This window comes from Abramis brama (assembly GCF_963993115.1).
Source record: "Abramis brama genome assembly, chromosome: 2".
Lineage (NCBI taxonomy): Eukaryota > Metazoa > Chordata > Actinopteri > Cypriniformes > Leuciscidae > Abramis > Abramis brama.
Genome location: NC_139964.1, coordinates 9,256,291 through 9,274,506, shown reverse-complemented (window position 1 = coordinate 9,274,506; position 18,216 = coordinate 9,256,291). Strand labels below are relative to the sequence as shown.

The 18,216-nt window shown below is 41.6% G+C and overlaps 1 protein-coding gene across 1 annotated transcript in view; it reads right to left on the bottom strand.

Annotated features, from left to right (window-relative positions):
- LOC311077597 (protein NLRC3-like) overlaps positions 1-18,216 on the bottom strand; it is a gene marked incomplete at its 3' end in the record, with an annotated part of 522,782 nt that overhangs the window by 420,404 nt on the left and 84,162 nt on the right. The window lies entirely within an intron of this gene.

Here is an 18,216-nt window from a genome sequence, read left to right as displayed (position 1 = left end):
ATTACAGCGTTGCAAACTTGACATCGCAGCCTGTTCATTATCAAAATAAAATAGTCAACCTAATATATAAAAATTACACTGCTCAGTTTAAATAGTCAGTAGTACAATTTGTGCAATTCAGCGTAAGCACCGTTCCCACTTTGAGGTGTTAAAAAATATGATTTGTTCCATTGATATTGGAATGCAAGTGATGCAAGCCTATAATAAATAATAGTTAAGCATCCAAATACACAGAGAATTTGGAAACATTTGAATTCGAATGAGAGATTAATGCTACGTGAGCCCAACCTCAGTTTCAGTTTCGCTTTACATGATTTCGTTTTTGGCTTGTTTATAGTTACTAATATTTTTTTCATTCTTGTTCTATTCTGAATACAATTTCATTAAATTTAAAGATTTTATTGTGGAGTGAATTGAACTAAATTAGCCTTTAGCTGTTTGTAGTGTTTATAACGTTTGTAGTAGGCCAACAATATAAAATTTTGCTTTATTTTCCGGTATTATGCAATAAATATATAATGCAATAAAATGCCACTTCTACGTGACTTACCTCTCTCAAAAAAATTCAATAATATTTGTAGTGTATTTTTTAAGCAGCAAATTAACGGTTAACTGTTAAATTAGCATCCCTGTATATATAGCTAGATCAAATGATTGCAGAATCAACTTTGCGTTGCTATTGCGTCAAGGTTCAGCCACGTGCACTTGCATCATCCAGAAATTATGAATTAAGAAAAAAAAAATATTAAGAAAAGTGCTGAGCTGGATTGTTTGCCATATAGTGATTTAAAAGGAGAAAAAAGTCAAATGCGTCTTTCAGTCAGAACACTTTAGGGACTTCCTAGTAACAGCCAAAACAACCACTCAGAATGCCTTAGTAATGACAAAGCAGCCACCTAGGCATTTCATAGCAACCACCCCTTTCCCTAACAACCACTTAGCAACCACATAGCAAGAAAAACATAACCTTTTAATGACACCCTGATTTTGTGGTTGTGAATTTTGAACATGCAAGAACCTAGTTCATAATGTTATATTAATTTAACTTAAAAGTTTGTATCTTGTATTATTTCAGTTCTGAATGGAATGTTGTAGAATGTGACAGTGTAAACAGAAGCCAGAGAAGCTGTTTGGGTCTCTAATTAATTTTCCTGATCATGTGACCAATAAGAAATTCACAGTTTGGAAGAGGATTTTGATGGTCGTCACCTACAGTGAGTCACATTTTTGTGTCTAAGAATAAAATGTAAGTTTTTATTAACATGGATTAATATCTGTCTTGCTTTCTAGTGTCGCTTTGGATCTCAGCACTGCATCATCTTCCCTGTGGATTTCTCATGGTTTCATTCAGGTCCTGTATCTAGAGTATTTTCTACCCGCCATACCAGAATGCATTGACATTTACACATTATCTCTAGGCTCAGAGCAATTGTGCCTTATAATTTAGCTGTTTCATCTTTTTATCTCTTTATCTCTTTATCTGGAACAACCATTAATGTTATGAAAGAGTCACTGGAGGCAAGCTGGTTGAGGACCCAAACACAACTTAAATAACAAAACAATTCAAAAACAAGATCAAACATAAAACAAAAGCATGGCATGGCATAACAGGAAACAGGACATAGAACAAACAATACTCGACAAGGACACAGGGCAAACATGAGGGCTTAAATACATAGACTAATTACAAGACAAGGAACACCTGTGAACAATAATCAGACGATTAACCAATGACAACACACATGGCAGGATCACATGACAAACAGGGAATCACATGACAAGACACAGAAACATGACAATGACAAGAAAACCCAACCCTTGACATAGCCAGGTAACCATTTAGGCTCGGCTTCCATGGCCCTATCAAGGGACCCACTGCCCCACCCCCAAATTTTCTTCTGGGCAGCTATGGGGTTCGGCTCAGGAACAGACATGGCGGCGACCATTTCTGGTGAGGGCTCAGGTTCAGGCTTGGCGGCGACAATCTTGTCCGGAGACACTGGCTCGGCGGCGGCCATCTTGTCTGGAGACACTAGCTTGGCAGACGTGACGTGAACAGTCTCTGGCTCGGCAGACGTGACGTGAACAGTCTCTGGCTCGGCTGACGTGACGTGTAAAAACTCAGGCTCAGCAGGGCTGGCGTGAAGAAGCTCAGGCTGAGGGGATGCTGTGAGCTTGTGGGACCCCTCATCCACAAAGCCTACAGTAAAGGATGAGCCGCAGGGTTGCCAACTCTCACGCATCTGGTGTGACACTCATGCTTTCAGCATCAATCTCACGCTCACGCAAGAAATGTCACGCCAAAATCCATTTTTCTCCCCTCTCAATCCATTAATTTTCTGTTGATGACTAGACCACAGCGTATTAATGACAGGAGAGGAGTTTAAGGCCCACAGCTGTAATATATGCTGACGTTGTCATACTCGGATTCTAGTCAGAATGTGAGTCTGATACTGCTCCATTGAGCTTTGATTATGGGGCGTGTTTCAACCGAACCAGGAAGGAAAATGCCTCTGCACTCAATTGGATAGACCTACAACCAATCAGAGCAACGGAGTAAGTGACGTATGTTTTTCATTCATGTTTCCGATCGACAAATGCCTTGATCGCTGTTCTCTGTTCCTCTTTTAAAATGAATGCGCTGTCGATATCTTCTATAACAGACGCGATGGCGGAATCTACACATGATGTTTCATAAACAAAGTTCGGGAGAAGCACGTTCAAATAATCAATCCAATCAACTTGTCATCAAACAATTACCGTCTACAGTCTACACTATATCAGCATGAGAGGAAGCATATGTTCACTATGTCAACTCAACTCACCTAACATTCCTTGACAGTTTTCAGCATCCCTTCACTCACTCTCTGCTTGTTCTTCCACAGCCTGGAATACGGGGGGAGTACTTTGGGTTCAGGCCGAATACCGAGCCCAACAACACGCCAAATATGCATTTATTCTATCTGGCTTATTTGTAAGTGTGAACTCGTGAAATAACAATTCTCCAGCGGCAGTCATCTTTGTTGTAAACGAATTCAACCCAAGCGCTCGTTGGTGACGTGGATGATTACGTTACGTTGCTCATCTGTCCATCATCGTATAAAGCCCGCCCTGACAATTTGATTGGTCCGAACAATTTTTGTTCGGGCATAATAGCTCCTCAACAGATCGAGTCCAGACCGAACTTCTCGACCTAAAAATGCTGTGGGCGGGGCTAAGTTCGGCTGGCATCCAGGCTAGTAATATCTGCCTTAAACGTTCTCACTGCAGTATATTCTGATCGTTGATTCGCTGAAAACCTTGCACCTGATACATCAGTTGCGTGTGAGAAGTTCAGAGAGAGTTCAGAGCATAGGTTCAGAGTCGGAGCCACTGATGCGCGTTTGAAAGTTTGGATGACAATCAAGGTAAGCAGATAACAAAATGTGTGCCTTTCACTCATGGGCGCTTTTTGAATCCTGTTCGTCTCCCCACACTTTCAATTTAGTTTGTTAAGATTTTTTTAACACACCGTCATCGCCAAAGAGGAGCAGGACCGAGAAGGACACGGAGCGCCTGCCTGCATCAATGCGCGCAGCCGCATCCAGGAACGTCGCTTGCACACACTAAAAATACCTTACTGAAAGTTATAATGAGCAGGTATCGCGCTGTCTGTGAATGTCCTGATGCACACACAACGCACAGAAAGACTCGCGCCAGTATCGAGCGCACAGACAGCGGCCCAGTTTTGCTGGGCAGTTCTCCTTTGAACGAACAATAACACGCCAAAATGTCAGTTTTGTCGAGTATCCTCATACCAATAAGCAGTCTTAAATTAGTTACATAAAGTCTTAAATGAACAAGAGTAAATGAGAAAATGAGATGCATAAGATTCTGTCAGCAGCGGCAGATTTTAAAGTGACAGCAGCCACTAATTCTGTAGTCAGTAAAGTTAGCCAAAGAACAAAGGGAACAGAGAAAATCACTAACTGCTCTTGACTAAAGAACGCTTGCAGCTTTAATAAGGATTAATCTAATTGAATTCATAATTTATGCAGTGCGGACTGTTTGATAACCTAATTCAATTTCTGTATATTTCATACCTGTTAGACAGGAAGGACACAGGAAGGGCACATGTAAATATTACATTTATTTTTGGGTTTATGTGAGGAAAGTTCACTTATATTAAAAGTTGTTATAATTTTCAAAAGTAAAAAAATCATTTTCATGGAGACATCAGTAGCTACAGTGATACTGGCCTTCATTCATAAAAAAATGGCATTAAACAATTGTTTAAAATATACTGTCTTTATGTTGTTTCTATATTACAGTGGAAATTGAGTCTCACATTATTTAAATTTTATTTGCACACAAAACATTAACGGTGAACATTTTTGACTTTATAAAATGATTCTCTCAAGTCTTGGCAATTGGCCCCTATTAAACAATAAAGAAAGTAAGACATATTTTTCTTATAGATAGTTTAGTAGCCTACTATATTCATTTATCATTATAATCAACTTAATTATTTCCTGGATTTTGTATCACCATAGTCCCTAAAGGTATGTGAATGCAGGAAATGTGATTAAAATTGTGAAAAACATTTTTGCTTTTTTTAAAGTGCAACAACTTTTTCCCTCATTTTGTGTGATGATCAAAAAAATGATCAAAGGTTGCCCAGATTGTGTTGAGCCTGCCACACTCAAATGCGGATGCCGAGCGAACCTTTTCAGTTATTGGCCTAAACAAGACTGACATCAGGAACAGACTGTCACTTGATGGCACCCTGTGAGTGATGGGAAGTTCGGATCATTTTACTCAATTGTTTGTTCGATCTCGTTCATTAAAATGAACAAATCTTTTTTCGAGTCATTTCGTTCATTTAAGGGGCTTTAAATGTTATACTTTTAACAGCCAAATCATTATAATGCCGTCAAAAATAATTTACAGGGAACATAAATAATTACTTTCCGAGTCTTTCGTTCATCTGTCATGTGACAGACGCAATGAACGTTCATGAACGGATTGAACCCTGCTTCAGACACGAGCCTCCTGCAGAGGTAGCGAAGCAGGCCAACACTGCCACTGTGGCACAGGCTACAACAGGCCTAATGTGTGGAACTTGTGTTGTGGTTTACTGGGGAGGTGGAGTAACTATTATGTGTTACTATTATATTTGTAACTATTATTGTTTTGATGTTGTTGTTTTACATGTTTGTTATTTAATCACCTCTATCTTTATTTTTTTTATAGTGCAATCAATAAATTAATTGTACATTTTGAAAAAACTTTTTTTCCCATAAATCAGGGTTTAGGCTATATAAGTAAAATTCAAATTAAAATTAGGGTTAGGGTTACACGCACGCACTGATGTTTTACAGAGTCTCACTCCAGCCAAAGTCCCAAAGTTGGCAACCCTGGAGCCACTTATCTGATGGGCGAGGTCAATATATTGGATTAAAGTCCATTGAGGGGTGTTATCAGGCATGAGGTCATCAAGAATGTCTGTAAGCCCATAGCGAAACATGTCCTTTAAGACACCCTCATTAAAGTCCACCCCATGGCAGAGCTCACAAAATTCATCAACATACTTCTCAATAGGGCGGTCACCTTGGCTGAGACGGAAGAGACGGTTTGCTGGGTCCATATTTTGGTCGAGTATTCTGTTATGAAAGATTCACTGGAGGCAAGCTGGTTGAGAGCCTAAACACAACTTAAATAACAAAATAATTCAAAAACAAGATCAAACATTAAAGCTGCAAGCAGCGATGAAAGGGCCCTCGCACCTGTGCCATCAACACTCGGTGGCTTTAGGAAGACAGAGCATGGTTGGGAAATGTACATTTAAGGAGGTATATATAGTAAGAGTATGTCAAAGTCATGTACAAAATGTTTTGTATAATGGTGATAATAGCATGCTTCATGACTCAGCTAAGTGTTGCTAGCATGTTTAGTCTGTTTCTAGCATGCTTAGTACACAATAAGTATGTGGTTAGTATTGCATTACTGTGTTAACCATGTCAGTTTCTGTTGCCAGTAGGTGGCGTTATGACTATAACTGAATATGAGCATGGATGTGTGTTCAGGACAGAACTCTTATCAAACGTGTGAAGTTTGGTGCAAATTGGACATTGCCTTCTTGAGTAACAACAAAGTCATGTTTCATTGAATTAGCATTGTTTAGCACTTAGCTAAGCATTGTTAGCATGTTTTAACATGTTTCTAGCATGTTTAGAACTCAATGGCATTTTTAACATGTTGCTAGAACGGCATCAACGTGTTAAACATGTCACTTCCTGTTGCCAGTAGGTAGCGCTATTACTATAACTGAACATTCTCATGTAGATGTGTTCAGGCCATGACTCTTATCAAAAGTGTGAAGTTTGGGGCAGATTGGACATTCCATGCCTGAGTTACAGCAAATTCCTATTTAATTGCAATAATAGCATGATTTAGCACTTAGCTAAGAGTTTGCTAGCATGTTTTAGCATGTTTTTTAGTATGTTGTTAGCATGTTTAACACTTGCTGGCACTTTTTTATATGTTATTAGGAGTCTATAACAGTGTTAAACATGTCACTTCCTGTTGCCAGCAGGTGGCGCTATGACTGTAACTGAATATAAGCATGGTCATGTGTTCAGGACAGAACGCTTATCAAAAGTGTGAAGTTTGGGGCAGGTTGGACATTCCATGCCTGAGTTAAAGCAAATTCATATTTAATTGCAGTAATATCATTCTTTAGCACTTAGCTAAGTGTTTGCTAGTATGTTTTAGCATGTTTCTAGTATGTTGGTAGGATGTTTAGCACCTACTGGCATTTTTTTTATATGTTATAAGGAGTCAAGAACAGTGTTAAACGTCACTTCCTGTTGCCAGCAGGTGGCGCTATGACTATAACTAAATATTAGCATGGACATGTGTTCAAGAGATAACTCTTATCAAACGTGTGAAGTTTGGGGTAGATTGTACATTGCCTTCTTGAGTAACAACAAAGTCCTGTTTCATTGAATTAGCATGCTTTAGCACTTAGCTAAGTATTGCTAGCATGTTTTAACATGTTTCTAGCATGTTTAGAACTCAATAGCATTTTTAACATGTTGCTAGAATGGCATCAACGTGTTAAACGTCACTTCCTGTTGCCAGTAGGTGGCGCTATTACTATAACTGAATTTGAGCATAGACATGTGTTCAGGCCATGATTCTTATCAAACGTGTGAAGTTTGGGGCAGATTGGACATTCCATGCCTGAGATACAGCAAATTCCTATTTAATTGCAGTAATAGCATGCTTTAGCACTTAGCTAAGTGTTTGCTAGCATGTTTCTAGTATGTTGCTAACCTGCTTAGCACTTGCTGGCTCTTTTTTATATGTTATTAGGAGACCACAACACTGTTAAACATGTCACTTCCTGTTACCAGTAGGTGGCGCTATTACTATAACTGAATATTCTCATGTAGATGTGTTCAGGACAGAACGCTTATCAAAAGTGTGAAGTTTGGGGCAGATTGGACATTCCATGCCTGAGTTACATCAAATTCCTATTTAATTGCAATAATAGCATGCTTTAGCACTTAGCTAAGAGTTTGCTAGCATGTTTTAACATGCTTCTAGTATGTTGTTAGCATGTTTAGCACTTGCTGGCACTTTTTTATATGTTATTAGGAGTCCATAACAGTGTTAAACATGTCACTTGATTGGCTCGATGGTAGCTTCCTCCCTGGTGAGCGCACTTCTCCGGAATCTAAGCCCGCTCCTTTTCTTCCTGAGTTACACGAAGAAGTTGCGAAGGCCTGGAACGCGCCCTACTCTGCGCGAACGCGCTCATCTGTGTCGCCTGCATTCTCCTCACTGGACAAGGCGAATGAACGAGGCTACCTCTCTATGCCGCCGGTGGAACAGGCTATAGCGACCCATCTGTGCCCGCCCTCTGCTGGACGGCGGACTAAACCGGTGTTGCCTTCAAAAGCCTGCCGCATGACGTCGACGCTGCTCGCGCGAATTTTCTCCGCCGCTGGGCAAGCCGCGTCAGCGCTACACACCATGGCTACTTTACAGATTTACCAGGGTGATCTCCTCCGTAAATGGGACGAGGTTGGACCTGAAGCTGTCTGTATTGCGGATTTGAGGAGTGCTTCGGACCTCACGCTCCGAGCCACCAAAGCTGCCGCACATGCCATGGGACGCTGTATGGCTTCCGCCACTGTCGCTGAGAGGCACTTATGGCTGACGCTCACGGAGATGGCCGATTCCGAGCGCACCGCGTTTCTCGAGGCCCCGCTGTCTTCCGCTGGCCTCTTTGGTTCTTCTCTCTCCGAGTTCGTGGAGAGATTTACCGAAGCCCAGAAAGCGTCACAAGCCTTCAAGCACTTCCTGCCGAAGCGCTCTGGTTCCGCGACGGGTCGAGATAAACGGACCCCGCGAACCTCACAGCCTCAGCCCCCGCCTTCGGCCTCCTCTTCGCAGCAGCCACAACAGCGCAGCTCGAGACCCCGCTCTCGACCCCGCTCTCTGTAAAAACGAGACCTGTAAGCGCGCGCGCTGCTTACACAAGCAGCGCGCCCCAAGCAGTAAATGTGCCCGCTCACAGCCCACATCTACTCGCACACATGAGTCCCACGGGACTCGCGCAGCCCTCCCTCACTCAGCCAAACACTGTTGTAAGGTTGAGGGCGAGCGCTCCGCCCGCTGTATTAAGCGCGTCCCCCGCCTCAAATGCCGCAGGCATAACGCCTATGTTTGTGAGCCCCATAGCACCTCTGTCGCACGGCGAACAGAGCGCGCTCTGTATCCGGCCCTTAGCCAACCATGCAGATGCATGGGCAGCGCTTCCAGGGGTTTCGGACTGGGTCTTAGGCATTATAAAGAGAGGCTTCTCGCTACAGTTTTATCGACGCCCTCCGCGCTTCACAGCGCGCGTCGAAACTTCGGTACCGCTGAATGTAGCACACCTACTTCGCGCCGAAATATCAAAACTGATAAGCAAAGGGGCGATAGAGCTTGTTCCCCGAGTTCAAAGCGAACAGGGGATATACAGCAGATACTTTCTAGTCCCCAAAAAGGACGGCGGTATCAGACCCATTCTGGATCTAAGACGACTGAACAGAGTGTTAGTGAAACGCCGTTTCAAAATGCTCACAACCAGCAAAATTCTTGCGCATGTTCGCCGAGAAGACTGGTTCATGTCGATAGATCTGAAGGACGCGTATTTTCAAATACAGATAGCGTCACATCACAGGCGATTCTTGAGATTCGCCTTCGAGGGTCAGACATACCAGTATACAGTCCTGCCTTTCGGCTTGTCCCTGGCTCCTCGTACATTTACGAAATGCATGGACGCAGCGCTCGCTCCTCTCAGACTCAGAGGCATGCGAGTGCTGAACTATTTGGACGACTGGTTGATCCTAGCCCAATCACGATCTCAGCTTGTAGAGCACAGAGCCATTTTACTCGATCACCTCGAGAATCTTGGTATCACGGTCAATTGGGCGAAGAGTTCACTGAACCCCAGTCAAACGATTCCGTTTCTGGGTATAGTTCTGGACTCACAGTCTATGACAGCGCGGCTGTCGCCACAGCGCGTGCTGGACATTCAGCGCGCGGCGAAGTCTTTCCGCCGCGGCGCTTTCACCCCGCTCAGGAAATTTCAAAGGATGCTGGGTCTCATGGCCTCAGCATCGTCAGTTCTCTGGCTGGGCTTGCACGCGTTTTTGTCCCCACATCAAGGACCAACATGTCATAGTCCGTTCGGACAACATGGCAGTGGTGTCCTACATAAATCGCCAGGGCGGTCTGAATTCCATATCCCTGTACAGGCTGGCGAAACGCCTCCTGCTATGGGCTCAGCACAACCTACGCTCACTGAGAGCAGTACATGTGCCCGGGCTGCTGAATGTGGGCCCGGACAGACTGTCCAGGAACAACGTTCCTACGGGCGAATGGTCTCTACACCCACAAACAGTCCGGCTGTTGTGGGAGAGATTCGGCAAAGCGGAGGTGGACCTATTCGCGTCCCAAGAAAACGCTCACTGCCCCGCATTCTTTTCAAAGACCGACAGCGCGCTGTCCCAGAGGTGGCCGCGCTGCCCGCTATACGCTTTTCCCCCCGTCTCCCTCCTGCCTCAGGTGTTGGAACGGGTCAGGAAAACAAAATGCCCAGTGCTGCTTGTAGCACCGTTCTGGAAGAACCAGGCATGGTTCCCAGTTCTGATGCAGTTAGCAGACATCGCTCCATGGCCAGTGCCGCTGAGGAGAGATCTCCTCTCGCAGGCCAGGGGCTCGATCTGGCACCCACACCCGGAACTGTGGTCCCTTCATGTGTGGGCGCTCAACGGATACCCGTTGGTATCGCAGAGGGAGTCATGAATACCATAACGGAGGCTAGAGCACCGTCGACCAGGCGGCTCTACGCTTCAAAGTGGTCGGTTTTCTCCGGCTGGTGTACAGCTCGGAGCCTTTCACCCCTCGGATGTGAGGTAACGGAGGTTCTCTCCTTCCTACAAGAGCTGTTGGATAAGGGCAGATCCCCTTCCACGCTCAAAGTGTATGTGGCGGCTATTTCAGCGTTCTCCGGTTCAACGCTGGGTCAGTCACTGGGAAGGAATGATTTAGTCATCCGCTTCCTCAGGGGAGCTAGGAGACTGAATCCACCCAGACCTCCGTCAGTCCCTATGTGGGACCTTTCTACGGTCCTGGCGGCCATGAAAGGTGCCCCTTTCGAGCCTATCCAGTCAATCAGCCTCAAACATTTGTCTTTCAAAACAGTGTTTTTGATGGCTCTCGCTTCAGTGAAGCGCATAGGCGATCTGCACGCGCTCTCCGTGAGCCCGACGTCCTTGGAGTTTGGTCCTAATGACTCTAAAGTCATACTCAAACCTAAGCACGGCTATGTGCCGAAATCCCTCAACACGCCTTTTCGGGCTCAGGTTATTTCCCTGGCTGCCCTGCCGGCGTCGAGTGAGGAAGGGGACTCGAGTTTTCTTTGCCCTGTTAGGGCTTTAAGAACTTATATGTCCCGCTCTGCTGCCTTTAGACAGACAGAGCAGCTCTTTGTCTCGTTCAGCGGACGTTCCAAAGGAACGGCTGTTTCGAAACAAAGTCTATCCAGATGGATAGTTGACGCCATAGCGCTGGCTTATACTGCCAAGGCAATTCAATGTCCGTTGGGAGTCAGAGCGCACTCTAAGAGAGGCGTTGCCTCCTCGTGGGCTTGGTCCAGCGGGATTTCCTTACAGGATATATGTACGGCGGCAGGCTGGGCCTCTCCGTCTACATTTATCAGGTTTTATAACCTAGAGGTTCCCGCCTTACAGGCTAAGCTTTTGTCGGTGTAATCTATTTACAGGCGCAATGCGCTACCGACCATACTGGGCAGAACTGTGTAAGACCCACGTTTTCCCACATTAGTGCAGGCTCCCTACCCTGGCTATGTGATGTCATATTCGCGTCTGTGGACATGTCTATATAAGGACGGAGGGAACCCCTCCTGTCTTAGACTCTCCCTGTGGGGTCATGTTAAGCCCGCGGATGCTACAGTATAGGGAATTAAGGCCCCCCCCTTATTCCCTGACTCTGTGTGAGTCTATCTGGTGATTATGCACTGTATGCCTGAAATAGCTTCCGGTGATCAGTGTTCTTATCCCAGCACGCACGGCGTTTTGCAAGGGGTTCCCGTAGCGTTTTCAACGCAGTACGAGAGAACTCTCGTAAGAGAACGTACTCGGTTACTAACGTAACCTCGGTTCTCTCTAGAAGAGGGAACGAGTACTGCGTTCCCTTGCCGTGCGTTTGGTTCACTCTGGTTCGCTTCGGCGATCAAAATCAAGTGAATCAGCCTTCTCGAGCTCCTTTTATAGAGGTAAGCCACGCCCGTCTCGGCGGGAAGTGGCGAGGAGGGCGCGAAGCGCCCTCATTGGTCTGATGTTGCATCAGCCTGCGCTCGATAGGCTTATGCAGTTGCCGCAGAGCAGCCAATGAGCGGACGAGCCGTCTTGCTTCAGCTGTCTGCTGCTGCCGCAACGCGTTTTACATATATGAAAATTAAAGGATAATTTTTGCTTCAGTGTTTCGTGAAAAGAGACTTTTCCCGTAGCGTTTTCAACGCAGTACTCGTTCCCTCTTCTAGAGAGAACCGAGGTTACGTTAGTAACCGAGTACGTTTTCTGGGCCCTGGAGGTGTTCTGACATGCTCTGACATTTCTGGTTATTTCTGTTACTTGTGACATTTTCATGGCTAAAGTCTAATTACACTGTATTCAGCACAAACTCTGCTACAATAATATATCAGCAGCATGTATGTAAAAGTTTGTAGTTTTGAGATAATGACATTTATGCGTGGTTTTTGAAAATACAAAAAAAAATTCTCACTGAAATAAGGCCATGAAACCCATACTGATTATTTCTTCACAAGACTTATGAAAATTGTATGACGTAGCCTAGAATATTTGCTGCAAAACTATGTGAAAATTACCCTGACTGCTCATTCAGATAAGACAATATATTGATTTAAAAATTTTATGACGTGTTTTGTGTGAAAAAGCCTTATGCGAGAGCTCATTAATATGTAAGCTTTTCTCACCTGAGAAAGACAAAGAACCTCCCCTAACGGCCCTATTAGGAGCTATCAGGCCCCTATCATTCTGAGCAACCTTGCACAATACTGTAAATGAGGAGATTTAAAAAAGAATGGCTTTTAAATTGTTTGGATTTATTTACAACACAACATAATCCAAAGATACACAACACATGCCAAAAAAGCACTTCAAAGACAGAGACCTTTGTGCCATTCCTAAAAACATTGTACATACCTTTCATTTCCAAGATTTTCACTTTACCATGTTCACGTACTGAGACTCATGTGAATGTTGAAGTCCTCAGTAGCATCTGGGACCTGAAAAAAAAAAGTGAACATACTGATATCAAGAGAAAGGCCTGCACGATTTTGGAAATAAATATTTGATTTTTCTGGTTAAAATTGCTTTTTAAAATTCCTTTTTAAAATTCACAGAATACACACACACACACACACACACACACACGTTTCCAACGATATATAATATAATGAACACCAGGTTTGTTGTGCCTTGTAGGCATAAGGTATATGCGCAGTGCGGATAAAATAATACTAACAATAAATAACCTATAGCAGCCTATAAATCTTCCAAAAGATTTCAGTAACAACTAAGCTAGAGAAAAATATATTGATTTTCATGTTACTTCAAATGTTTCCATCCGTTATGATGATATGAAATGAGATAATAATAAAAACATGAAGCCGTTTGGTGCGTTTTGCTTTCATCCAAAATATGATACATTCAAACGCGATCGCTTGCAAAATATGATACATTCAAACGCGATCACGCTCAAATATAAAACATTATGGTTACCATAAACATATCTATGTTTGAGCAGATATCCACAAACACAGTAAACACGGGTCTAAATATTATAATATTCCCCATATATCTAGCAACAGTTCAACTGCAACGTGACATTTATGCAACAATAACAAACTAGGCTATGTAAGAATTTCTTACTTATCTTTCTTGTCTTCAAATCGCGTTCTTCTTCTTCTGAGGTAGCCTAAATCCAATGTAAGCTCAGGCACGTCTTTCAAACTCGACGAAAAGTGAAGTGAAGTGTTTTGTTGTTGAGGTAACAAACGCGTTCGCGTTCCATGTGGAGATTTGCATGTGAATATCTTTTGCGCGAGTAGGCGTGGCCAAATTAACTGTAATGAGCAAGCGTTTGAGAAGCTGGACATCTTGTTGGTTTTATACAAATTACTTAAACAGAGAATATTTGTTTTCAGTTTGAATCCGATCATTTAAAAGTACACACTTAAATGTTTATAAAGGTATATGGCTCATAAATGTGTGACAAGTATTCACTGAGTTTTGTTTCAGTTTATAGACATGCTCAAGAAAAAAAAGTTCACCGCGACAGAGAGGCAGAACGCACACCCTGTTTATTTTCTTTATTTTACAAAAGCACAATGTTTTGATTTGATTGTAAGTGGACACATACAAAAGGAGAAATATCACAGATTCTTTTTTTATATTTCTTTTTTCTGTATGACCATAAATGATGGAGTAATTTAAGTTTATAGTGCTACAATGTGGAGAAAATCCGGCAAAACGCGCCGGCGCGTTTGTCGACCTCAGAGGGTTAAAGTACGAGGCCTGAAAATGGCAAAAACTGCACAAAAATCTGAGAGGAAGTTCAAAATGGCTGACTTCCTGTTGTGTTTAGGGCTATGCTCCAAGAGACTTTTTTGTAGGTATTAGGTCATTACATGTATGTACCGAATTTCGTGCACGTACGTGGAACGTTGCGGGAGGCGCACTCCGTTGAACTTTTATAGGTGGCGCTATCGAGCCATTTTGCCCAGCCCAATTCTGAAACCTATATCAGATGTAAATTTTCGTCAGTTCTGACGCGTGTGCAAAGTTTTGTGAGTTTTCGAGCATGTTTAGGCCCTCAAAAATGCAATTAAATGCGGAGAATAATAATAATAATAATAATAATAATAATAATAATAAACAGAGCAATTCCAAGAGGGTCCTCACACCATCGGTGCTCGGGCCCTAATAAAACAAAAGCATGGTGTGGCATTAAACTAGAAAACAAGAAACTGGATCTGGGACTAATGGAGCCTTCAAGTGCTATGGTAATTATGGTAAATACCAAAAGCCGACTTGGAAAATGCACATGAACACCCCCTCATGTGGTATTTTCCACTGGGCAGCTCGTAGAATATTTTGATGCACGAGTTGCCGAGATGAGATAACCTTTGACCTTTTCAAAATGCCGGAGAGCAACGCAAGAGTCGTGAATACTGTTAGCGGATAGTTTTTGTAGCCCATACAATGTTGTGTCATTAACAATTGTAATATAATGCGTTAACACTCAATTTTCAACTTCGCTGCAATTTCCTTGGTTCATATTTAATTATTTTATGTAATGTTTTATTTATTTATTTATTATTAATTATGTTTTAATCATCAGAAAGCACCACATTTACGTTTGTTTTTTTGTTTTTTTGTAAAGATAAAAAAGATACTCTACTGACACAGACCTTGCGGGTACTACATTACGACAACAAAAGCACTTGAACACAACACACTGGTAAATACCATTTCACAAGTGGAAAATATCATCTTTTCCATATGTGACGATCACACAAGTATTGTAATTGTACTTTAGGTATATTCAAAATTATTGGTTTCATTTTGAATATGTTATTGTGTTATTTTAGAAAAAGAAACATTCGGAAGGGTTTTATTTTAATGTGATTCCTTGTAAAAAAAAAGAGAAGTGTGCAATGCTACTCCTGACCGTTAGGGGCAGAGTCGAGCGATGGGTGTCAAGCTGTGCGAGTCGTGAGTTTTTCATTACTCCAGAGAGCTTGAACGTGACACACTGTCTCCTCGTTTCTCTCCTGTGTGTTACAGGTGGGTAAATGAATAAAAACACTTTAAAGTTGAATTTAACCATGCTGAAATGTGTTTAGAATATAAGTGAATTGTTTTAGAGAAGTGATGGTCGTCAGAGGTTGTTTTTGAGTTTGATTTAAGCGAGAGAGAAAAGCTCGACCGATTAGCGGCCTACTGAAAACGCACGTGTAACGTTTGTGAGCGCGTTAGTTAAAAATATACATTTTTCCTTATACAAATGCACATGAAGGTATTATATAAGCTTTAAAGGTTAATAAGTATTGTTTAATGTACTATATATGTGTGTTGAATGTCGATTGATGATGGTTAATGTGTTAAATAAGGTTTAAAGTTATATTTGAAGTATATTAATAATTCTGAGAGTGATTTGCAGCATCGTATTAATGTGATACTGGTAAAATATTGTGAATAGAAATGTTTAATCATTTAAGAGAAGTAATTGAGGTATATTACTATGGTTTTTGTATTTCTTTTTTGATGAATAGTGTGAAATATAAAAACACAGAGTCAGTGAACAAGAATGTGAAATTGAGAAGTTTATTTTATTGCAGATTGTGAATTGACATGAACACTGAAAGTCATTATAATGTTAAGAAGACATTGAAAATGTGATATGTGAAGCATAATGTGACTGAGAAACAGAGATTTGTTTAATGAACATATTGTGAATAAATTACTCCAGAGAGCTTGAACGTGACACACTGTCTCCTCGTTTCTCTCCTGTGTGTTACAGGAGAATAATCTGTCCCTTTCGGGTGCCGTCGCCACGGTACCCGTTACACATAGCACGTGAAGGCTCCAATAGAACAAACAATACTCGACAAGGACACAGGGCAAACATGAGGGCTTAAATACATAGACTAATTACAAGACAAGGAACACCTGTGAACAATGATCAGACGATTAACCAGTGACAAGACACATGGCTGGATCACATGACAAACAGGGAATCACATGACAAGACACAGAAACATGACAATGACAAGAAAACCCAAACCATGACAGTTCATGTTGCTTCCCCTTCACACAGAATCAATCTGTGATTGGATTTCCCCCTAGAAATAAAAGGGAAAAAAAGAAAAGTTATTCTGTTTTGAGGCTTTAAACCTGTTACACTGGATTTTTAAACGGCTGTAGATTCTGTGGTAAGTTCAGAACTTATTCTTTATGTACACATGTTGTCATATAAAAATGAGCTGCTGTTTGATTTCTTGCTTTTCTTCACATGGGATTTCAAATATGGATCATTATATTTCGACAAAGAAATGCTCTGACCATAGTCAAAAACATGGATGACTAAAGTAAAATTACTTTTGATATTTCTTCAGATCATTATATATAATAATATGTTAATATAATAAACAGTTATGAAAAAAAATATGTATTTTTTTATATTCAAATATTTATAGATCATGACATAAAGTTAAACTTTAAGTTGAACTTTAGCTTAAGCTTTCTTAATGTTTAGAAAAATAGTTCTAAATGGTACAGATTACAGTTCTTTGTAACAATAGCAGAACAATTGGTGTTAAATAGAGCCCTTTATAAGGTTACGTAAAGAACCATGATTTTTAATGTCTGTGTAGTACTTTAAACGATCCCATAATAAAATAATGAATATGTTTTTTAATGTCTCAGTCTGCCTGGATTTATAACATGTAGTGACAGTGTCAGTTCCTCTCTACAAATCATGTGATTTTAGCATTTTGTTGTGTCGGTTCCTTTTTGCAAATGTGGTTTGTGCATGTGATTGTCTGTATAAGCAGAAATAAACAGTTGAGGTCAAAGTCACAATGTCCTCCATTTAAAGGTGCTGTTTTTTTACTCTAATAAAGCATAAAAATACCATAATATGTTTGCATATATTGAGGAAACACAAGTTTACATACTCGTTTCTCTGAAAAACACTTCTACAGCCAGTTATTTTACTAATTATTTTACAAGTTCCGTGTTGTCAGTCGGGTTTTGTTTTGGTCTGTGTGACTCCGCCCACTGCCAGTTCACCCAATAGTATTTTGACACCCTGGGATGCCAGTTGGCAGGAAACACAGCGTATCGTAGCCTTGGATACGAGCAAACAAACTGGGTCAAAAATGGCAGATTCCATGCAACCTAAAAAGCCTTGATATCCATCTAAAATCTCTATGAACGAGAGCATATTAAAGCACGGATAAATCAACTCATTAACTTACAGTCTGTTAGTCTTTTCAGCTTTCATTGTCAATTGCGCTCTTGCGTGTCCTCAAACTGGCAACCCGCATGCGAGTTGAGTCTAAAGGGGGAGGGGACGGGGGAAACAACGATCTCCAATAGTTTTAATTTGGACTGCAGTACCTATTTTGTCATTCTTACAGACAGCACCTTTAAGTAAAAGCAATTGTTTATGAAGGCCACAAAACAAGTTGGGATGAATAAGGAGCCCTGATCCCTTAAATAACCATTTCAGCAAGTTTTTCAAGAGGATATGGTCTCTAAATAGAATATACTACAATTACTTTACATTATGTGTAAGGCAAATAGACTGGTATGTCTTATACAATTAAGAGTTTAATGTATCTGTACTGCAGTGTCCAAAAATACTATAAATGAAATAATTGTAACATCAGTACAGCATCATTGTATTATGCCTACATGCTTCAGATGTCAGAGGAGGTGCTGGATGAGCTGGACCTCAAGAAATACAACACATCAGATGAGGGTAGAAGAAGACTGATACCAGCTGTGATCAACTGCACAAAAGCCATGTGAGTTGAGGAACATTGATATCTAGTTACCATATCAAAAC